This window comes from Opisthocomus hoazin, chromosome 2 (assembly GCF_030867145.1).
Source record: "Opisthocomus hoazin isolate bOpiHoa1 chromosome 2, bOpiHoa1.hap1, whole genome shotgun sequence".
In the NCBI taxonomy this organism is placed as follows: domain Eukaryota; kingdom Metazoa; phylum Chordata; class Aves; order Opisthocomiformes; family Opisthocomidae; genus Opisthocomus; species Opisthocomus hoazin.
In genome coordinates, this window is record NC_134415.1 from 54,144,720 (window position 1) to 54,168,395 (window position 23,676).

At 50.6% G+C, this 23,676-nt stretch overlaps 1 protein-coding gene across 2 annotated transcripts in view; it reads left to right on the forward strand.

Moving 5' to 3' along the window:
• The first annotated feature begins 972 nt into the window (after positions 1-972).
• Positions 973-23,676, forward strand: part of SLC24A3 (solute carrier family 24 member 3) — a 188,388-nt gene continuing 165,684 nt past the window's right edge. For both annotated transcript variants that reach the window (XM_075413691.1, XM_075413692.1), the window contains exon 1: positions 973-1,053. The gene's annotated coding sequence lies outside the window, so the exon portion shown is untranslated. The remainder of the gene's footprint in view (positions 1,054-23,676) is intronic.

Consider the following 23,676-nt stretch of genomic DNA (forward strand, 5'->3'; position numbering starts at 1 on the left):
GCTCCCTCGGGTGGGTATGTCACGCAACCCTTCCCGCAGAGCGGGCACGACGGCGTTTCTCCACAGCTGCAGGCCCCGCAGAGGCAGCTGTGCCCCGGTCTCAGCACGGCCGGCAGCGTTTGCCTGAACGCTGCAACCACAATAACGATTTCAAACAGGGCAGGAGGGATGGAAAGTTCAGGCCAGCCCAGGTCTTCAAACATGGGAGCCCAAGCGGCAGCCAGATGAAGCGGCAGTGCACGAACCCGGGTCCAGGCACAGCCCGGCCGAACGCCTCGCACCCACGGCCCCGCCCGGCCCCGGCTCTGCCCTCGCCGGTGCGAAGGGCTGGGAGCGGAGTGTCGGAAAGGCAACGAAAACACCCACACCGCGGCGGGGATGCCCCAGCGTGTGACCGCCGGAGCGGGGGCTGCGGGAGAGGCCGGCACCGGAGGCGGGGTCTGACGGGAGGATGCCGCTGCGGCGGCCTGCGGCCGGCAGAAGGCTGCGCGTGCCGCCGAAGCCCCCTCCCCCCCCCGGCGCAGGGCGACCTCTCCCATCGCTGCCGCGGCGAGCGGTGCGGGGGAGCCGCCGTCCCCCGCGGCGGGGCCTGGGGCTCTCGGGGCGCGGCGGGGCGGCCCGGCTACGGGGCGGCTCCGGCTCTCCGCCCCCTCTCCGCCCAGGAAGCCGCCCCGGACGCCGGCGGCGGGGAGGGGGCCGGGGGCTGGCCGGGAAGTTTCGGCCCCCGCCGGCCCCATCCATCCCCGCCCCTCCCCGCCCCGCCGGGCCGCGCCGCTCCCCGCGCCGCGCAGGGGCGGTGGGTCGGCCGGCCGGCCGGCGCGCAGGCGGCGGGGGGCGGGCAGGGGCGGCGCTGCGCTGCGGCGCCCCGGCTGGGCTCGGCGCGGCGCGGCGCGGCTGGGCTCGGCGCGGCTCGGAGGAGCGGAGCGGCCGCGATGGGCGCCTCGGCGGCGGCACGGCGGCGGCGGAGGCGGCGGGGGGAGCTGCTGCCGGGGCAGCTGGGCGCCCTGGCCGCCCTGGCCCTGCTCCTGGCCGGCTGCGCGGCCGGGCGCGGCGGTGAGTCTGCGCCGGGGGCCGCTGCGAGGGGCGGCGGGCAGGGCACGGGGCCGCGGCGGCGGGTGGGGTCACCTGTGCGGGAGGTGGTCCCGCCCCGGGCGCCGGGGAAGGGGAGGCGAAGCCCGCAGGGCCGGGGCGGGCCGGGGCTCCCCCGCCGCGGGGGTCCGTGCCGGGGACGGAGCCGGAGCCCTCCCCGGGCCGGGGCGGTGTGGGCTGCGGGCTGGCGGTGGCCCCCGGGAGAGGAGAGAAACTTTGCGAGTGGGAGCGAGGTGCGGCGGGGCCGGGGCCATCGCCGGCGGAGCGGGGCTCGGCGGAGCGGAGCGGAGCGGGTCCCTCTTGTCTCCAGGGGGAGCGGTGGGGGGTCCCCGCGGCGGTGCCGGCCGGGGGACGGGGCGCGCTCGTCTCCCGCGGCGGACCCCCCCCCCCCGCCGGTCCGCGGCCGCGGGGTCTGGGCGCCCGTGGGGAAGGGGCGGCCGCGTCCCGCCGGGGAGGGCTTTGGGGCGGTGTGAGCGGGCTCCCGTGTGCCATTTTGAGGGGAAAAGATTTTCGGAAGAGGGACGCTCGATCGCGGGTGGCAAGCGGCCGTCTCCTGCTTCGTTCCGCAGCCGGCTGTATGGAGAGGGTGACAGCGAGCAGTTCGCATTTTGCATTGCAAATATGTGAGTGTAAGCAGAATTTACGCAAGGCTTATTTTCTTTTAAGCGAAGGAGAGCCTATCCCTCCGTGACTTGAATTTGCTTTTTAAACAAACAAGACGTGTCTTAAGGGTTTCGTGGTGTCCAGCATGGTGTAAGGAATGCTCTGATGTTTAGGGAAGAGCACAAACACCAGCGAAGGCTTGAACGCGGTTCTGCTTATGGAGTACAGCAACGCTTGGATGGGTTCTCGACATTTGGGTCTTTAACGCCTTCAAATTAATAAAATCTTCTATTTTTTTTTTTTTTAATACATGTGTTCTAAAAGTTGTGCTCATTTTTCATGAACGCAGTGGTTGCTTCTGAGAAGTAAGGCCGGGAAAGACAGGCGTGAGCACCGTTGTAAGTAAACAGGGGTGTATGCTTGTACTTCAGCATATTTAAGTCTACCCACACAGCATGCGCGGATGCATGACACTAATACCAGTCCTTCTTTTGCATAAACTCCGAAGGCTGCTGGTGAGAAGGTGCTTCCTCTGAAGTGTTCTGCCTCTTGTGCCGGACCTGTGCTCTCTTCCCACTTTCTGACAGTGGGGATCCAAGCCATCTCCAGCGGAGCAGACTGGCTGCCTGCTCCTTGCCTTCGCCACACGATAAATTACAGATTACACAGCAAAGACAAATTTCAGACCTATTCTAAACAAGGCACGAGTGCACTCTTCTCTCTGAAGGGTCGTGTGGATTCCCATCCTGTGTTTTGCTTTCCTTGAACGTGGTTTTCCTGCTGGTGCGGAAGGGAACTCTGTCCGCTGAGTAAAGATGGCACAGGCTGTAAAGGTCCATGCAGCGGATAAATTTGTCTGTGCTTTGCTTGAGTTACACAAAGTGTTCCCTAGTCAGCACTGCTAAACTTTTGTCAGGGCTCTCGCCATTTTGCTTCAGTTCAGGAGAGTATTTCATGTTGTCTGTATTCAAAGTTAGCTTAAAATTAATCCAAGAGATGAGAAATAGCATTTGGCGCAATAGACACGGCACCCTGTGTGTCTGCTGCCACGCAGAGCCGGGAGCGACAAGGAGAAGAATCATTTTCATAGGTGGAAATTTTCCACAGCGCCCACTGCATCCGCCGCCTTTCCATGAGACCGAAGTGACTGGGCTCTCTTGGGAGCCTCGCTTACAGCCAACAGCCTGACGCTCTCTGCAGTTTGTGTCGTGATTAGATAGGAGGTGGAAAGATGGGTTTCAATTTAGTGACGTAAATATTTTTCCCCTGTAAAAATGTGTGGTTTAAGATCAAGTGCAAACTTTTGACTCGGCTGCAGTGCCTTTATATCAAATGGCGTCTCCCTTCCCACTCCCCTCGCTGGGTGGCAGGAGGCAGCAGCCTTACCCTGCGGTTCTTGAGCAGTTTTTACGATCAAAGGGATGTGATATTTGGGGTACATAACCGGGGGGGCTTTGACTCAGCTGTGTATGTGCCTGATGTGCAGCTCTTGCGTCCTTGATGCCAGTGAGACTGATGGTGGCATAAAGCTGGGCAAAGACTTCATTGGGATGCAGTGGAGACGCTGGAGCGATTGCTGCTCCTGTAGAGCCTTTGCATCGAGGCGTGATCCAGCCCAGCAACCCTAGGCTGGAATCACCTTTTTAGATGATACGTTCTCGATTTTAATGCTGCTGGTTTTCGTAGTCCGGCCCTTTCCTCTCGGCCGCTGTCTCTGCCACGGCCTGGATCCAGAGGAGCATGGCTTTTGAGTCACAGGTGATGACCTCTGTTTGCAGAGGGGTGCAAGATGCCAGAGCCTCATTCAGGAGGTGTATGTACTTGCATCTAGCTGTAAGAAATGGACTAGAGCTCTTCCTGACGGTGCAGGTAACCACAGCGTCTTAATTGACAAACCATCTGTAGTGGGCGACTCTAGAGGATAGGGCACAAGATCTGGGCTTCTGTTGTGGTGGCTTCCGTGGCTTTTCTGAGTGGCTTAATCTCTCTTGTCTCACTTGGCTGGGTCTCTAGAAGGAGACCTCCTTTTCAAGTTGCTTCGAGATCTCCTGATGCTAAATGACGTCTAATAACAAAGTGTTATAACATTGTAATGTTTATGTGAAGGTCATTCCAAAGATCTGTGTATTCTACAAGGCTCAAGCTTTCGAAAATGGATACAGTGCGACTTAAGAAGTCCAAGTTCACAGAGTTCATCTGGGCACTGAATGTACAGCTGGGGTGCCTCTTGCTCTCTTCCAGGCAGCGTAAGTCCGTGGTTATGCTCTGACATAAAGGAAGTCACACTGCTAAATAAGAGATGTAACCAAGATCAAACACAGCCCTGCAGACCCAAAATACAGCTGCTAGCCAGTGGACTGCCATATGCTTTTTGGTCTGCTAAAGGGGACTGGAGGTGAAGGAAAGTTACAGAAAGATCACATTAACTTGAATAGTGTGAGTTGCTTCCCAAACTCTACCTGACTCTCTGCCATCTTTGCAGAAGGAGCCAAACAAAGCCTGAAGTTTTGGTTAGTTTGGTTTTTTTCCTCTGCCCCCACCCCCGCCATCAGTCTGACTCTTAAATTCTCTCTTGTGAAGAGAGGGAGGAGTGGAGGAGAGAGACTCTTTCATTATATGAGACCATCTTCCAAACTGTGATGATTCAGGTTTTTCAAGGGAGGCTTCTGAGTCAGGCCTTTTACCAGTTTGCTATTGTGGACAGGAAAAATAGCAGGGGCATCAGTCAGTAGGATTTTTCTTTTCTTCCTTCTGTGTATGTGTGTTTTTGACAGAATGGTAAGGAAAAGCTGGGTCTGATTCTGCAGCCCTTACTCACGGGGATGGGCACATCCAAGAAAATGGAATTGCCTGCGTCATTCAAGCATGGAAGATTTGGGTTGCTTTTAGGTCTTGTTTGAACTTGACGAGAGTGAAGTATTCAGAATAGTGGAGCAAGGCCTGCCAGGTGCATTTGGACTAGCTCTGACAGTTGCTCCAAATCCAAACCTCGGTTTGTTTTTACAGGACTGATAGGTGCCCCGTCCTTCTTATGGGCTGCGAGGACATTGAGAGCATCCATGTGCAGAAAGCCTCTGAGCAATCCTGGGTGGCATGATGGGAGACAGGGAGCAGAGATTCCAGCGTGTCCGCTTTCCACCCCTGCACTCGTTGGAGGAGCTCACAAGACTGGAATGAACCACGTAGGCTATTTCCTCCTTGACTGCTTTGTCGCGGGCCCTGCCTCGAAGGGCTTTTCCTTACAGATCTCCTTACTGCCAAAATAGCGTTGAAGAACCTTGATGTGACAGATCCTGGTGCTCTAGCTGGGAATTAAGTGAAAACTCCCTGATTTCATTTGAATGTTTTGGTTTGCGCAAACCAAGAAACCCAAACCAAACTTTAGAGGTCATGCAATGAAAGCACAAAAGCAGTTGTTTTCCTCACCTCTTCAGTGAAGCGTAATCCTAGCTTCAGTGAGAGTAATCCTAGCCCAGATGTAATGCTGTAATTGTTGGACCCCTGGATATGGGAATTTACCCTCATAAACTAGGGAGAGGCATCAGGCCAGAGCGTGGTATGTGACCTCTTTGGCAGGGAGCTTGTTTGGCCTTGCAAGAAATGACTTGCTCATTTATTTAGTACTTGTTCAAGGTCCTGCACCAACCGCCGACAGAGACTGAGGTCTTCTGCTGAGCAGCTTACAGCTCAGGGAGCAGCGTGGATGAGGTGTGTGGTTGTGCTTGGAAGGAACATGGGGAAATGTGCTTTAAGACATGCGTAACTTTCAGCATCTGCTTATGGTAGTGACAGAGCAGGGCTTGTACACCTGGCTGTGAATTTATGCTTGCTTCAGGATCTCCCTGAGGAACTTCCTTAGAAATGTCCAGATCCCTGTACGCGCCTGTGTTTGAGGCCAACTGAAGTGTTGTGAAAGTGCCGGGATATGTGCGAGGCGGGTCAGCTTGCCAAAGTTGGGTGCCTGAGGTAAACTCCAGCACACCACCTAAAATCACGGGTTCTTGGTCCTCAGGATGTGGATGCAGCATGCTTGGGAGTTCGGCTTTGGCCAGGGCATGAGGGCAAAAGGTTGCTGACCTCCCCAGCTGTTCGTAACAGGGCAAATGCAAGGCTGTGAGATGGTGAATAGCGGAAAAACTCAACAGTTGGTATTTTTTTAGTACCCATTAAGGGAAGGTAGGCTTGTGGCGCCACATCTGCCTGTGCTGATCTAACTAAATGCTCAGTCCTGCCCTGTCTGCTGCTCGTGGCTGCTCCTTCCTTCACTGCCTCATTTTGCATGGGCTCTGGCATTTCGGTGGCCCTTAGCTGGGTCTGTTTAGCAAGCTAATTGGGCAGAAAACTAGCCCGGGATAAATAAAGGAAGTCTTCTGCCAAATTGACACACTAAAATGACTTGGTAAGGAGTCTTAACAAGCCGGAGCTGAATGGAGAGCCCTTGGGTGGTGGCTGTGGTCAGAATGGCAGGGCTTATGGCAAGGTGGGAGTGGTTTGGTGGTTTCCTCTGAGTCCTTTTTTAGTAGTTCTCTCTTGCTGCTAATCTTAAATGGTCCTTAATGTTGAGAAGGCTGGCTGGTGACACAGGCCATTTTTAGTCAAAGACTCTCAAAAGGAAAGGCTGGGTTGGACCTGCCATGTAGTCAGGCACTCATGTCTATAGCTTCCTGAGAGTGAGACACTGAAGAAAAAAAAAAAAAGCCCTGGGATGGGAGAGGGTCATCTGGGAGATCAGCAGCCAGCCCTGCATCTGAGAAGCTCCCCTCACCCCTGGAGCTGACCCTGCTTCCAAGTGGTAGTCTGTCCCAGGGCCGTTTCTGTGCTTTGCCTCTGTCCTTCTCTCTTAAATTGATGGCAACTCTATGGTGGCTGGAAAATGAATCTTTTTTTTTTGTTTTGCTTTTTTCCTTGTGCTTTCTGAGCTTTTGGAGTGGTCCACGTTACCCTTTCTAGTTTTCCTGTCCGCAAGGAAGCATAGAAAATTTAGTTTTCATAGAGCCTTCCCTAAGATGAGACTTGAAGAAAAGACCTAGGTCTCGTGGAAAGCTGTCACTGAAAACTTTGGAGTTTTGTTTTTCCAAATGAAAACCACATGGGGTTCATGGAGCATAGAGCCTGAGGGGTGCATCTTGTTACTGCCATTGCTTAGAAGCCAACACAACTTCTTCAGGCAATTTCTGCAGAAACGTAGGTTCCTTCTGCAGGCACAGTGATCGTGTGCTGCGCTGTGGTGGGAGCCGCACCTTGCTATCACGGGCTGTGCTTTGCTACCTGTTCTGAGGCACACCACTTTTCGCAGCCAGCAACCAGGCAGTTGAGTTGCAGTGGTGCATTTTTATTAAAGAAAAAAAAAAGAAAGTATCTGCTTTTTCCACTCTTGTCTTCCATGCCCTTCTGTAGACCCATCTTTAAGCACGGGATTTTCAAAAGCGCTGGGCATTTTCAAAAGATTTGTTCTGTTCTAGGTTTTACCTTTAACATTACCACGAGTCAAGTCAGACCAATGCCAAGAGCCATTGGTAGCCTCACCTTAATTTTTTTCCCGCTGCTGTGGCTTTATGGGAAGAAGCAGTGGGCATGGACAGGTGTGGGCAGGATGTTTGTAGTCCTGCCACTTTAATTGTCATGTCCTGTAGATGCTCTAGGAAGAGTAAGGTTACACAGTGGGTAAATCTTTGTGGCTGGTCTGCAGCAAAGCTGCATTACTTACAGCATCAAAGGGAAATCCTGTGAAAATGAAAGCAGTAAGTGTGTGTAATTTGCAGCTCGTGAATGGATTCTTGGCTGACCCTGAAGGCATGAAGGTGTTTTACCTCTGCCTCTCCTTGGAATTGTTGCTGGACTGTCAGACTCGCCTCCAGCTCTGGACAGCTTGTCCTTGGCGTTATTTACTGCCAAGGGCATCCTGACTTGAGAGTTTGTGGTTAGCTACCTGAAACCCCTAAGGGGCAGTTCCGTCTCCCTTTATCTTGTCTCCCAGCAAATTTTACGTTATCTTTTCTTGCGTTGTCTTCCACAGATGGTCAAGTCTCCACAGCAGTCAGAAAAGTACCTGTTCAGGTGAGACTTAGATCTGATTTTTTGAGCTTGGAAATTGATAGCAATGGAGCTGCCTTGATATGGAGATGGTTGTGGGATGAGCCCACTGTACCTGGGGATTTTGGAGGGCGTTGAGGCCTCCATCGCTTTGGCAGTGGAGACAAGTACATCAAAGGAGCATCTGTACCTCTGTAAGACGTTAAATACATGTGGTCAATGTGTTCGTACCATAGTGTGTCTGGATTTAAGCTTAACCCTCAGATTTAAAAATAAAACGAATACAATCTCTAGATGTTAAGCTTTTCTTTAGGAGCAGGCTGAGAAAACTCTGGAAATGAGGGGATTTCTCTGTGTGTTTGATTGCTGGGGGGTAAGGAAGAAAAAGGAGTGGGACAGGATGTTGCGTCAACACAAGCAACAAGCACTGATGAATAGAAGCCCACAGTAACTGGAGACAACCCCAGGCTGGGTTAAAAGCTGAAGCTTGATGTGGGCTGAAGATGTTTAAGCTGAATTTTTTTTTTTTTCAATATCCCTGAGACTAGGAGCACTGCACAAGGGCTCCAGGGAGAAGTCCTGGGTCTTGTTCTTCTGAAAAAAGCAAGGCATTGAAGAGGAGTCCAGATGTGGTGTCCAGGGAGAAGGCTGTGTGGGACAGTGCTTTCTGGGACTATATTTGCCTTTTATGGACTTTTTTGGCTATCAGGGACTGCTGAAGAGGTGGGATTGAATGTCATCTGCCTCTAAGCCTTGTCTGTGGAAAGCAGATCGTCCCCAAGTCCTGTCTGGGACCTGGAAACTGCCTGGTGGCTCAGAGGAGAGGGGTGCAGGAGCATGTCTCCTGTCATACCTCCTGCTCCACTCCATCCTCTCGCTCAGCTCTGCAGGCTGCCTTTGGCAGGGCACAGCGTGGATGCTGCCGTGGTGGATGTGAGCATGTGCGTAGGGAAGGGGATATACCTTTCATAAAGGAAAAATGCTCTTGTGCACAAGGGAGTGTCAAAACTGGTTTTGAGGCACAGATTTTGTTGTTTTGAAACATTCCTTTGAGCCGTGAGCTGAGCAGCTGTGCTAAGTGGCCGAGATTCAGAGTCTGGTCTGACCTTTTCTATACCTCCAGTAGTGTGTGCGGTACTTTGGCTAACAGCCATGTTTGTGTGTCCATAGGCAGTTAGGCCATGATCCAGGGGGTGAGTACTTGACTTGCAGCGTGTGAATTAGTGTGGTTGACTTCCAGTGGGCTCGTGTGTGGACAAGATTAACCAGATCCTGCCTCACTCAAGCTGTTCCTCAGTCCATGGCCTTTTCCGAGGAAACGAGGCAAGTAAGCATGTCCTCAAATTATGAAGTAGGGAAACTGAGAGATGAGAGGAGTTTGTGGGACTCTCCTGGCACAGGAACGACAGAGCCCCAGGTGGAGTGCAGATCTGCAGATGGGATTATGCATCAGTCCACAGCGTACTGACAGGTCCCGACAGATCAACCCGGGAAGTCTCGTGTGGCCCCACAGTGGCTGGGGGATTAAAAGTGTGCAGCCAGGGTGTTTTCTCTAAGCGCAGTGTATCTCATCTGTTGTGGTGGTGGAAGATGTGTTTGGATGGTGCCGAGTGTGCTCTTCTAAGGAAGACTGTGGTATGCCAGGGCTCATCTGCAGTGTTTGCTCCTGCAGCGGGCATCACCTATCAGATGAGAACTGCAAAAAAATTTTAATAGCTCAATTAGGAAGGAGCCTGCTAAAGTCCAGGAGGAGAATATTTTTGATATGCAAGCCAAAAACATGCTAGCTGAACTACAAACAACTGAAGGGTCTGCTGTTAAAATAATTCTCATTGAGAGAAAGCCTCAGCTGTTTTTTTCCCTAAGATGGCCAGAACATCCTGTAACATAAAGCAGGAGGAGAAACGAGCCTTACATGGACATTCCATCCTCCTCTGAGAAGAGCTGCCCTCCAACTCTCAGTACACCTCTCTGTGATAGTTGATTTGTATTTTTTGCCAGCTCACAGGGAGAACGGGACAGAAAGAAACTCTTAAATGAACATGTGCTGAGACAGTGCAACAGTTCATTTTACGGGAAACAAGAACGTAAGCCGTGTCAATTGATATTACACACAATGAGGTGTACTAAAAGGCTCGTAGCATTTGATTTCTGTTGTTGAAAAAGAGTAGGTACGCGTGATGTGCAACTCCACAGGGTGGTGGCAAGTAGAAAAGAGTTGTTAAATGCCTTACTTTTGTGCTCAGTAGGTGCCATGCAGTACAGAAGCTGGGGAGAACTCTGGCCCAGTAATCCTACTTGACATACATGTTCTGCTCCCTTCTCTGGAGAAGGGTGCCGTGGTGCTAATGGAGGGCTCGGGACAGAGGATGCTGTAGAGCACTGCGCACAACTGGCTTGGCAAACTGCACAGCGAGAAGAGGTCTTATTGATGGGGTGGCATAAAGTCCTCTCAAGGATGTAGGCTGCCGGACAGTGGGGTGGACTGGTCCCGTGGTGTAGCCAATGTACAGTACTACATTTAAGATTTTATGACGGAGCGCAGGTTTTGTCTCGGGTCCAGGTGAGCAGAGACCATCCTACGACAATGTGGAGTGTACTGCCTGGTGTTGGGGTTCTCAGAAGGCCTGTTGTGAAAATTGAGCTAAAAAGACCCTTGTCCCAGAGAGCTTCCTTTCAACCCAGCGAACTGTCATGTATAGCTTGCCTGTTCATGGTACGCTTGTTCAACAGATTACGTCAGTTATGCTCCTGGCAAGGTGTTGCTTGCTGTGGAGTCCTCCTCAGAAAGCAGTGTTGTTGGAGTAGGGGGGTGAAGAAGCAATACTTAAAAAACCCTGAAGTTAATGTTATTGCTGGCAAAGGAAAATAAATTATGAGTTTCATGTTCTTTGGATTTATTCTTGCACTGTATCAGAGAGGCAACAAATCAAGCTTGTTCAGAAGTGGTGGAGTTTTCCAAGAATGTAACTGAGTAACGTAAAAGCCTGTTGAGTCAAAAAATGATCCGAAGAGACCCTGCAGGAGTGCTGTCTTGGTGTTGCTCGCTGCTGAGAGGCAGTCGACGTGTTTCGGGCGGAAGGCCTGTGGACCTGGGAGACCTCAGGAGCCATCATCATGCACACTGTACCTGGTGTTGCATCTCCCTCTGGGGTTAGGCCTGCAGGGACAGTGCTGATGCTGTACGCCCCGCCGCATGAGCAGGAGCCCGGGCTGTGGTGGGGAGGACGGCTGGAGGCCAGGCTGGACCGCAGGCACAGGTCAGGACCCGGTGTGGTGAGGGTGGGCAGGGCCAGGGCCAGCACAGCAGTGGCGGGGCAGGTATGAGGGTCACGCTGGTGTGTGTTACCCCTGGAGGTGAATCAGCCTTAATGTGGAAACTTTGCCCTGGTTCTGCTGCAGAAGAAAGTCTTTCTCGGACGAGGTGGTTTCTTGCTAGAATGGATCTCAATGAAGGTATTGCTCCTTTTTTGTCTTTATTTCGGTCCGTCTAGAGCGTCCCAGTCTTAGGAGCTTCCTGTGATGAACAGCACAAGATCTGGTGACTCCTAACCCCCTCCTGAAATCCATCTTTCCTGCAGGGGTTGTCAGGTGAAGAAGCACTCCGGCATGCCACTGGTGAGGAGAGCAAGTTGAGAAAGAAATTTGAGAAGGTTTTGGAAAGATGATGAAACTGAAAAGGAGGAGAATGAAAAAAAAGTAGCAGTCACCACCCATTACTGTGTGCTGAAGTTAAAATCCCTAGGGATTTTGCATCAGCTAATGCATAACAGACTGTAAAATGAAGTGACAGCATTGGTGGTTTGCTTTTTAGAGCCTTGATTGTAAGGCTATTTTTCAAAAAACAACAAAGGCTTTTTGTTTCATTTTAGTGAAAAACCTGTATTTTCCAGGGGAAGCACGAGTTCTGTTAATCCCGCTACCTGTCACGTAACGTGCGCGTTTCCCAAGCATCTGACAAGCAGGGCTGCGTGCCGGTTGGCAGGGCTGTTTGGACAGGGAGTCTGAGGACCGGAGGACTGTAGGGCTGGAGCCTCAAATTGTTTAAATTGACTTTGGTGGCACAGTGCCAGCTGACACCAGCTGAGAATCTGGACAGAACAACTTGTCCAAGGTCACCTCATGGGCTAATAGCAGAGCAGTGAATTAAACCCGGGTCTGCAGAGTCTCACTTCAGGGTAAATAAAGAATGCATACCGCTTCTTGGAGGGTCCTGCTGTTCTTAAAGCCTTATAAAGAAGGGACAGCGTCAAACACTTGATTCTGGTATGATGTGAAGTACTACCCTTTTGTGCCAGGATCTCTGGTTAAAAATAGAAATTTTTTTTTCCCCCTATAGTATTATTTATTTCCTTAAAATACTTTGGAAAGTTCCAGTTTGTGATTTTACTAGAAAGGTGCCCTTCCTCTGTGTGAGTCTGGGACTGAGTTGAGCTGGGCCAGGCTCATTTCTCAGGGGAGAAGGGCTGAGGTGCTGCTGCGCTGCTTGTGACTGGTACCCATCTGGGCTTGTGTCTGCCTTTGTGTCTCTTTTCTTCAGCAGGTAGTGAAACATTCTCCAGGTGAAAAGAGTAAGAGTGTAGTGAGCAGACTGGACAGGGAGTGCACTCCCATCGTCTGCTTGTAGGGACAGGCTGCCTTTTCAGTGATCTGCAAAGGAGTCTCTACAAACTTCAATCAAGGCTTAGTACAGAACCCCCAGCCTTTGAGGTGTCTCAGGAGGTTCATATGCTAATGTCACCCTGAGAGTATGTTTAAGGGCCAGCCTAAAATCCATTGATTTCAAGGGTGACAAAGATCTTACTCTTTGAGTCCTCCCTTGGTTTTGGAATGGGATTTTCATTAAATTCTTTTCAGGGATGGGCATGACATGTTTGTTCTTCTCTGCTTTCCATGTTTCTGAATATTGAGATGGCATTATAGACCGCTGTCTTCCTTGTGATGTTTTCTCCATGGGAGGAAAGGGAAAGGTCAGAAAAACCAGGGCTGTTCTAGCTTTGGCTCTCTGCAGTTATTCCTTAAGGTCTGTTTGGTCAGGCTTGCATCAGTGCTTTGCAGCACACCTCTACACCATCGCACCGTTTCCATCTCCCTCCCTTGGTCAGAGGCTCCTTGTGTGAAGCAGATGTTTACAGGTCTGACTTGTGGTGCCTGTTGTGCCCCCGGGGCAGAGCAGGGGGAGCCTGTTCCCAGCTCGGGAACCGCACCACTGGGGAATGAGGAAAGCGCTCCGTTGTGTGCCTTGGTTCAAGAGCTGACCCGTGTGCTCAGCATCAGAGAACTTGTGATGGCCATGTTTGGCCAGAAAACAAGCTCCTCTGAAGTGTGAGATTTCCCAGTGTGGATGCTAAACATATGAGCTGGTTCTGGTAAGCCAGTGAAGTTGCACAAAATATGAATATTAATAATGATTGTATTTTCTTCCTGTACATTACCAGGGCTCTTCAGAAAAGAGCTGAAATTAGTGTTTCCAAAATTATGGAGTGTTTTTCCTACACGAACTGAAATGTGGGAATTTACTAGGTGCTTCCTCATCGCGTCTAGAAATTCTTTTCTTTTTCTTCCCCCTCTTTTTCTTTTTTTTCCCCCCAACCCTTGAAAGGTTTATTCAATAACCTTCATGTTTGCATGGATGCAGGAGAGAGAATGAGAGGACTGCATCAAAGTGCATGGTCTGCCCGCAGAGATGCCCAAGGCTGAACAGACAGGTTCTTGCTGGAGGGAGTTCCTCATGTGGGACTGTGAAAAGTAACCCTAATGGTACAAGGCAGAATCAAAGAAGCGGGACGCTAGCTGTGTTCTCTCTGCCCCGTTACATGGCTGTACAGTGCATGCGTCCTCCCCAGGGGCAGCTGGCACCCGTGTGCTGAGATGATCTTGGGCTTTACAGCCAAATTTGTCTGCAGGAATGAGGGACTGGTGCTCAGCTGGAGGAAAGGACAAAGGACAACCTGAGATAGCTCAGTGGTGACACCTGTGGACTGGGAAATGGCTGTGCCAGTGATCTGTGATTAGGAGGACCGTGGGAGGCGGGAAGAACCAAGGTACTTTGGTTTGATAAGCCTTGGCTTGTATCATCAGTGTGAAAGAGATCAGAGGAGGCACCGTCTTGCTGTCTCCAGTTCTGTGATTCCCGTGGCTGGTGGGCTTTGTCCCTCCCTTTCCTGATTACCAGATTTATTTCTAGATATGCTTACTTCTGATACATATAAAAAAGACATGTCCTGGGGCTTCTATATATATTTGTCTGTAATTAAGGTAGGATTAATTGCTTAAAATTGTTTTTAAGGGCCTATTATGAGATCAGCAGATAGGAGCATGGGATAAAATGCATAATGAATACATTATGTCATAAATAATGGACACAGCCAGTGCACAGGCATCCCTGAAAGGTAATAGCTCTTTCAATATTTAATTAAGCGGGTACCATAGGGAAAACACTATGTCACTAAGGTAATTTTCAACCTGGCTTAGTGACACATAGATCAGTCTGAACGAGGGCAGAAACCTGCATGCAGCTGGGACCCTTGGTAGCCACAGTTCATGGTAATCATAGGGAAATGTTTGTTGGCTGGAGAACTGGTAAGAAAGGATAGTGTTGAGGGCTGATAGAGATGAGTTGCTGATGGCACCTGGAAGGTTTGTTGGAACTGGTGCTTTGCTCGTTTTCTTAAGATGGAGGTGCTGATCTAGCAGCATGGGAAGCTTTGTGTTTCTCTCTGCTTTGCAGAAGAAACAGGCTTTCCAAGAGGACACCCGATGGATGTTCTGTCCTGCTGTTGGAGCCCATTAGCCTGCGGCTAGCTTGTCGTGGCAGCTCCAGACCAAATCCACTTACTGGCCAGCGACAGAGAAGAGAGTTGAGTGGAGGGCCACGAGCACTCTGAAACATCTGAAATGCTGTGTGTGGGGTTCAAGCCTTCACGGCCTTTCTTGAGCTCCTCGTTGTGGTTCTTTCTGTGGCTCTTGCTGTCTAGTGTTAATTTTAGCCCCACACACTGGGAACAGAAGAGATACATTAGTGCAGGGAATTCGGTTTCCTAGGGAAGAAGGCACAGCCAGCAGCTGCCCTTCAGCGTGATCTTACCTGTGATAAAAGTCGAGTCCTGTTGGTTTTCCGAACAGATACAGAAAAAGGAGAAGTATTGCCCATCCGTAAGGCCTAAATTCACACCTGTGTCCCTAACTGCTCATTTCACATTTCCCATCTCCTCTGCGCTCTTATTTCATTCTGTTTTATGCCCCGTTCTTACACTAGCTCTGCTTCAATTTTACCTGTGCCAGTGTAGCAGGTAGTTAAATGAGACGCCTTCGTGCAAGGCCTGGGAGATTTGTGAGGGTTGCAGAAGTCCAGCCTGCCCTCCTGCATGTCTCTCCAGCTCTCTCGGTGGGGTTTCCTGCTTTGTATTTGCTTGTCTGGCTATCAGTGAGTTTTCCTGAATTTCCCAGCGCACAAAGAGGGCTTTTAGGGAGCAAATCCAGATTCAGTTTCGTACAGTGGAGTTAAATACCAGAGCCGATGTATTCTCTGGGGCTGAGACCTTGTCTCCATGTTGCAGAGTGCCTAGCATGTTTCCAGCACTATGGAAGAAGTAAATAATAACGATTGAACAAATAACAGTTTTAGATTTATGTAGTGTTTTTGCAGGGAAACACAAGGGGAAAAGAGTTGTGAGGCGAAGGGAAGGGAGAGATAGTCTTTAACTTGAAAAACATGTTTGTATTGAAATTGGACACAAAAGCTCCCTTTTCCCTCTTGCTTGTTTATTTTTTGCAAGATCCATTTTTTCCTTTAGCTTTTGTGGAGAAAAGCAGGACAAAAACTCCTCTCGTGCTCTTGTGTGACGGTTCTCCTATTATCAGAGTGTTCTGGTGTTTAGATACCAGACCGAGAGCCAGGGCTTATGACAGTCTTTTTTTATTTCTTCTGGTTTTTTTTCTTTCTTTCCTGAAAGCGGTGGCTTATTTTTATTGCTCGCAACACCCAGCTCACTGGAGGGTCGCAGCAGGCCTGTTCCATCCATCGTCCGTGGGAGGGTCACGTTCACTGGGGGACCAGGCTCCGCTCCTGCTCGGTGTGGAGCGTTTCTCTGGTCCGTTCCGTTTCTGGCCATTCGTTCCTTCTCTGCAGCCCCCGTCAGCCAGGGCAGCCCATGGGCTGTGTCCTGCAGGGCAGCCAGCTCCAGGCTTCCAGCTCCTCCAGCCTTGCTGCTGCAGTGCAGAGGCTGAAGGAATGGCTCTGGGCCTGGCTGGCTCTGGTGGGAGCTGGGCAGGGGAGAGACACGGAGTCAATTCTGCACAGATTCTGCCCTTCCTCTTCTAGAGGCATTCACCTTGCCATGCCGTGGGTGGATTTAAACCTTTAGGACTTGTATCCCCAGCTGTTTGTTGTCAGGGTAGCGCGATTGCCGGAGGAGCTGCTTGTTCCTTGGATGCAGCTGAGGACGGGCACGCCTTTCTGGGGTGCAGGGCTGCCCGGCCGCCGAGCGTGCGGAGGCTGAGCCACCCCAGCCCTCTCCGCAGGGAGCTTGTCCCCGGGGCCCCACAGTGCTGGCAGGGGCTTGGGTGCGTTCGGCCGTGGGCCCTGCGGAGGCTGCTGCCCTCCGCTACCCTCTCTGGAGATGCCGCTTTCGATGCAGGGCCCCTTCTGCTGGAGTTGCCCTCGGCCTCGTCCCGCTGAGCTTTGGGTCGGAGAAGCAGGTGCAAACATCAGGCCCTCAGCTTGCGGGGGGAATTCAATGCTGATTGTGCGGGCAAAGCTGCAAGGGTGGCACTTTCAGTATATTTTAGAATTTAACTGGGAAAAAGTCACAGTTTCTTTTGGGGTGGGGGAGGGCCGGGGAGAAGAGCTGCTATGTTTCTATTCCCAGCGTGTCTTTATGATATTTTCAGACTAAATTTAGTTCCACAGAATTATATTCAGCTAAAAGTGTAGAAGAGGACAAACCAAAATAAAATACTTTATTCCAGGTTGACTAAAACATTTCATTTGACCCCAAACCATCTTTCCTCCTACCATGTCAGCTCAGAATTAGGAGAGAAATACATAAATGTAGGGAAAGGAGCAGTGAATGTTCAGATCCTAAACAAAAAATCAAACAGTCAAACCCCAAGTATTTGCCCCTGTCGTATGGGTTTGGAACACAACTCATTTTTTTCACTGCTTTTTAAAAGGTAAATCCTTCCTCCAGAGACTTACGCTCTTACTGCAACACATTACGCAAGCCTTCGAAGAAACAAGCATCTGTTTGATAGCAGTAAGGGTCTCAATTACAGGTTTTTCAGCCATGTAAGGTCTTGCTTTCTAGGTTCAAGCAGCCATAGGATCTTGGGGCTGTATAAAAAGTAGCAGTGTTACTGATGGAAAAGCAATTTTAGGTTATTTTTAATTCGTTGTTGCTAATCTTTTTCTTGCTGTCTACCATGAAGAAAGAAAATCGTGATGTGCGAGTTTGATATGGTAGCCTGGGATGACCTGGGTGACTTGTAGTGCAACAACCTCTAACGCACTCTTATTGCCGTGATTCTTGCCTTTTGTTTCTTTGCTTCTGCTCTGAAGTCAGAGGGGCCTTTTCTGTTGGTTTCACTGCTCCATCCAAAGCCCATGTTATGGACAGTGGCCTGGGGAGATTTTGAACAGCGCTTTTAGATTGCCAGGAGCAGGGAGGCTTGGTAAATTTAGCTGAGGAGGTAGCTGACACAAGAAGGGAGCTCAGAGAAAGTTTTGGTGAAATGCAGAAAAAGGAGAGAGCAGGGAGTCTGAATGCACTTTGGGATTGCCCAGCGTCCCTTGCAGGGAGTGGGACAAGGAGTGTGGCAGAGGGGGGATGCTTGGGAAGGAGCTTGGGTCAGGGAGAGGAGCTGCCCTGAGGACATGTTTATAGCCCATCTTCCTTTTAGCCTCTGAAAACTTCCTCTCTATGTATTAGGGGGGAAAAAAAAGTCCTGGCATCTACAGCAGGGTAAATGCAAAGGATGCTGCTTTATCTAACGCTGAAATTCACCTCTACAATGGCCACGGAAGCAGTGTCAGGCAAAAGCAGAGTTTGCTGGCCAGTATTAGGAGACTGTCCGATTTTTGGAACATCACAGGGCTGAAGAAACAGGCAATAGCTCTGTTGGGAAAGATGTACGGTGCCAGGGCGCAGTGGAAATCACGCCTGGCAGTCAGCAGCTGCCAAGCAGCAGAGATAATATCAACGGCATCCAGACCTTCCATTTGTAACAGGTGAAATGTTAATGAAATGAGAGTGCCAGCGGAAGAGTTAAGATACCCCTGAGAAATGAAAGTAGAGGACCAGGCTAAAAATACTGAGTGCTGTTGTATAAATCAGTGGGAAGCTGTCACCTTGAGTATCACGTGTGGTTTAAGCTGGGGCATAGAGGAACATCCAAGGAAAAACTATGAAAATTAGTAGAGGCATGAAAAGGTTATCATAAGAGGAAAAAGACTTTAGAGAGGAGCTAGAGAGGATTTTAGAATTGCAGGAGGCATGACAGGGAGAATTAAAAAGTGTTATCTTTTACCAGATGCTAAACCATTCCTTTTGCTCTTAGGTGTAAAGCAAGAAGGGGGGATTAGTCGGTTTAATGATATAAATCAAGCTGATATGAATATTAAAGAAAACATACATTCCTGCACAAAGTGGTAATGAACAAAGAAGCCTGGAATAATTGCATGTGCAATGACAATTTTTGGCACAAGACAGTGAACAGGAAATTTTATCTTCAGTTAACTAAGCCTGAAACCAGCACTATTCAGGATGGGGGTGAAGTGCATGCAGAAATCCATGGGTTCTCGTGGAGTCTGTGCACTACCTAAAAGATGAGTAATACCTTATGGTTGGTCTGAGGCAGAGGTGTTTGACTTCACCTGGAGAACTAGTAGACCTAAAAAGAGCTAGCTTTTTAATGGTTAGGGTTTTTTTTTTTTTAAAGCTCCTGAAAATGAAGACCTGTATCAAAATGTCTGTTTTATAAGAATATAAAATGTCACAGAGCTCATAAATTTAGAGAAAAAAACATCTTCTTCCATACTTTCTTGTTAATAAAAGAGACTTTTTCAGTTAATTTCTCCTCTGCTTTCCTTGAGGAAAGAATGCTGTTGCTTTTGGCTTTATCTGTAACTTTTGGGGAAGTGAAGAGACAGGTAAAATGGGAGCGCATGCAGCCTTTATAAATAGTCACTTAAAATCAGTTTTGGAGAGACACCTCAATTTTTGAAGCAAGCAAGAAAGGACAAGTGTTCTCCAGGTTGAAGCATCCACTTGCTGGCTAGCCGAGCTGCTGATGCTCCAGCGCCTTGGGGTCATCAGGGCATGTGATGACCGTGGTGGGGGCTCCAGGGCTGACATGCACTGCCAGCACGTCAGTTCTTCACCTCTGATGGTCCTTCTCGTGCAGTGAGCCCCAGTCCTCGATGCTTCTGCAGCAGTGACAAGGGGTGCTGCTGCTTAGGGGCAGGAAGAAGGAGTCTGCTTTATTGCCATTTAACCGCTGAGTGTAAGAGAACTCCTGAGACGCGAAAAGTAAAACTCTTAGTTTGCATCACACAGCATCTAGATTTGAGTCTGTCCTCCCATTGTGGCAATGCCTTCCGAAGCCGTACTGTGTATGCTGCAATGTGTTTAAGTGTTGAATCTCCCTCCTGCTCAGAATTGTACAAATGTGTAGGGAGAAACACCAGAAGGCTGTGCTGCCATTCAGCAAGACCTGGACAGACTGGAGAGTTGGGCGCAGAGGAACCTGATGAAATTCAACAAGGGCAAGTGCAGGGTCCTGCACCTGGGGAGGAACAACCCCATGCACCAGTACAGGCTCGGGGCAGACCTGCTGGAGAGGTGAGCTGGTGTGGAGAGGGACCTGCTTGTCCTGGTGGATGACAAGTTGACCATGAGCCAGCAGTGTGCCCTGGTTGCCAAGAAGGCCAATGGCATCGTGGGGTGCATTAAGAAGAATGTGGCCAGCAGGTCGAGGAAGGTTCTCCTCCCGCTCCACTATGCCCTAGTGAGGCCTCATCTGGAGTCCTGTGTCCAGTTCTGGGCTCCCCAGTTCAAGAAATTTGAGGAACTATTGGAGAGAGTCCAGCGGAGGGCTACAAGGATGATGAGGCGACTGGAGCATCTGTCCTGTGAGGAAAGGCTGAGGGAGCTGGGCTTGTTTAGGCTGAAGAAGAGAAGGCTGAGAGGGAACCTAATAAATGCTTATAAATATCTTCAGGATTGGTGTCAGGAGGATGGGGCCAAACACTTTTCAGTGGTGCCCAGTGACAGGACAAGGGTCAACGGGCACAAACTGAGGCATAGGAGGTTCTGTCTGAACATGAGGAAGAACTTCTTCCCTCTGAGGGTGACGGAGCACTGGAACAGGGTGCCCAGGGAGGTTGTGGAGTCTCCCTTCTCTGGAGATATTCAAGACCCACCTGGACGAGGTGCTGTGCAGCCTGCTGTAGGTGACCCTGCTTTGGCAGGGGGGTTGGACTAGATGATCCCCAGAGGTCCCTTCCAACCCCTACCATTCTGTGATTCTGTGAACAGGCCTTGTGCAAAGCTGAAGGAGGTGGAGGATGAAATTGGTGACAGAGAGAGTAAGCATCTGGTTAAGTCACAGCAAGTTTGTGGCAGAGTGGGAATTAAACTTTAGTCTCTGAAATCACTGTCTCATGCTCTGGCTAGAGGCTTGGCTTTGTGTGTGGTTTACCTTTGCTTTGCGCAGCCCGGCAGGGGAGTTTTGATGGTATTTCTCTTTAAATGCTGCAGTGAGCAGTAGAAGATTTCATCTCTTGCAAAATATATTTTTCTGTCCCCTGAGCTTTGCTGGGTAAAGCACTGCAGGTAACAGCTGAGCTGCAGGTGCTGCCCAGCACCCCACCTGCCAGCGGAGATGCACAGAGTGCCACGAGCACCCATGGGTGCCGGCCACCAGCACTGGGTGCTCCGGGCCAAGAGTGTTTGCACATTGCTCCTCACTCCCAGGTGCCTCTGCAGAGGTCAGTGGGTGACCTTAGCCTCTGGCTGGGCAGGACCACCACCTGTAGTGACCGAAAGCATGATGAGCAATTGCTGCTCTGAGTGGGTTTCTGCAAAGCACCGCCTGACCTTGAAGTTTTCTTTGCCTGCAGGGTGCGAGCAGAGGAAGTCTCAAGCAGCATGCATGTGGAAATTTCACTTTCAGATGGTAGGTAGGTTTTCTGAGTTAAATAAGCTCAAAATCGTGCTTTTCACTTGTCTTCATGTTGTGCTGTGAGGGCTGTAGAGCTGTCTGACCTTCAGAGCGTGCCCTGCCTTCCCAACTAGCAGCTGAGCTGTGTTCAGAGCGTTGCTCCCAGCTGTTGCCTGTGAATGCCCGTGATGGCTAGGAGGGGAAGAAGCTTCTTGAGGCCCTTGCTGGGCTCTAGTGCCCTTTGCTGGGAGAGGGCTGGGGAGCCTTTGCCTGGAGGTGCATGGGAGCCTGGCTTGGCAGGGAGGACCGGGAGCCGAGACGGTAGTTGTGTGGGAGCGAGGAGGCTGTATTGTTCTCAGGTGGGTACCTGGTCTTCTGCCTCGCTCCTCTGAGGGTGCACATGAGGGAAGAGGGGTAGAGAGGCAGTATTTTGTGATACCGTGTGGTGTGTTTGAGATTGGGACAGGTGTCTGGGCTCAGAGAGTCAGCCTCTCTGATATATCTGAAGGGGTCTTCAAACTGGCAGAGAGGAGGATCTGTCTGGATAAAGGCGATCTGTGTGGTCACTGTTGGTGGGAGAAGAGGAGAACTTGTAGTTCATCCCTCCAGGCCTGTGATCCTCCTCTAAGGCCAGGCTGGATCTTTAATCAAGGTTACGTTTATTTCTGTAGTAGAGAGCGAGAAGCATTCGGGATATAATTGTGTCTGGTGGTTTTGTGACGGTTGCTTCCTTTTTTTTTTGCTGGTGGTCACATAGAAAATAGTGATAAATAGGGGAGAAATACTGGAGAGGCAGGTGAGGATTTACACCTTGTTTCTGCTGCTTTTTGATTGTGTGCAGGAGCTTAGGTTGAGGTGTTGCTGCCTTGGCTGCTCCCAGAAAGGTGAAGTCATGTGGGGTGATGGTGTCTCCCCTGGAGCTCCTCAGCATATAATGAGGGTAGAGAAAGCTGGGGAGCTATGGATGCTTCGCCTGGGTGGAGGGCGTCTGGGTGCCGGTCTCTGCTCTGATTAAAACTTAATGACCTCTCTCAGAGGAGCAGCTTCCATGGGAAAATCTTCCCTGGCCAGTGGAGCCCGTTTTGGGCAGTGAGGGGAGAGCTGCAGTGGTGTTCCTGCCCCACATTACCAGGGGAAGGGTCAAACCTGCCTCTCCGATGTCCCTGATGCGTCTTCTGCTCATGGGGCCACATGGTGCCAGTGCTACTCTCTTCTTCTTGTTGTGGGTTTTCTCTGTTTGGTTTTCATCTGGCACCTGAGTCACTGTGCAGTGATAAAACTAAAAAGTCGGAGTGCTTCACTTGACCAAAAATATTTTCTTCTGGCCACCTTTACACAATGCCCTTGGAAGTGGGAGGAGGCTCAGGGATGGGGGTGCAAGACAGCAGAGGGCTGTTGATGGGAGTTTGTACGGCAGGGCTGGTAGGAAAGCAGACTGTGGGAGGGGTGTGAAGCTGGGGAGGCCTGGGAGCCGCGCTGTGTACCAGTACCAGCTGGGCGGCAAGGTAAGAAGTGCTGGTAGGCTGCAGAGTCAGTTCCTTGGAGAAGGTGTGGGGCATCTGGGGTGAATATAGTCGCAAGGGTCTGGCTGACCTTAATGGCTGTTAGCTGGAGAGTGACTTCTGAGAAATGAGTTACAAGGGCTGGGTAGGAGAAATCCTGCAACTCTTCATCTGCCAAGGCTACTGGACTTTTTCCATGGGGATTTGCAAAAGTGGTGATGGGAGGAGGTCTGTGGACACGCGGCCAGGTGCTACTCAGCAGCAGGGAGTCCGCCTGGGCTTTTCGACCAGCTGTGTCTCCCATGGCATGTCCTGCCTCACCTGGCAGATGTCCTGGTGCTCTGACAAGTCATGCTCACCATCAAAATACTTCTGTGGTGCCCGGTTGCTCCAGGACCTTCAGGTCATCTCTCTCATTACCGTTTGCAGGGCTGTGGGGTCTCTTCCTTGGCTGCTGCCCGTGTTTTGATGGTGGATCCTTGGGGCTGGGCAGTGTGCGGAGGCAGAGGCCGGGTGTTGTGGGAGCAGGTAGCTGCCGGTACCCAGTTCTGCCAATACACCTGCTGTGCTACTCGCTGGCCTGCCTGCCGTCTTCCTCGAGTGAGCTGCTCCTCTGCTCTGCACCTGCCTTGTCTTGTGCTCTGCCATCTAAATTAGGTTTGGAGGCCTTTGGTTCAGGGACTGTCTCCTACTTATTAAGTGCCTGTAACTTTGCTCTCGCTTCTGTGCCCTACTTGTATTTTAGAAGTGTTAGCAACAGTGGTGACTTGGCCAACCCATTTCCCTAGCTTTCTGCCCCTTTTGTCCAGATCAGTATATGTTGAAGTACAGGTTTTAAATCAGATGTAAGGAACAGGCTGCTCTTCAAAGCCAGGTGTAGGTTTTTGTTTTTTCCCCCGAGGATGCTCTATTTATGGTCTTTGCTGCTGATGATTCTGAAAGGATAGCATCTCCCAAGTCAGCTTGCAAAGAAAGATAATCCATTTATGAAACGCTTATGCAATCCTGAGCTCAGATGACGCTGTGACGATCTGCAGCAGATCTGATTGTGCTAGGAGAAACCTGTGTACGGGAGCAGGGGCAGCAGGACAGAGACGTGGAAGGGCAGCTCTGGAGTGATGCTGCAGTTAATTTAGCTGGGTCTTGCTCTGCCAAGAGCGTTCACCTGGTCTGTCTTGTGGTAACTGTGCCACTGCTCCCCACCTCTGCTGCTGGCTTAATGTGGGAGCTTGTGCTTGGTTGTTCCAGCTTTTTTCTTCCTCAGAAATACTTCCCTGTAGGAAAATTT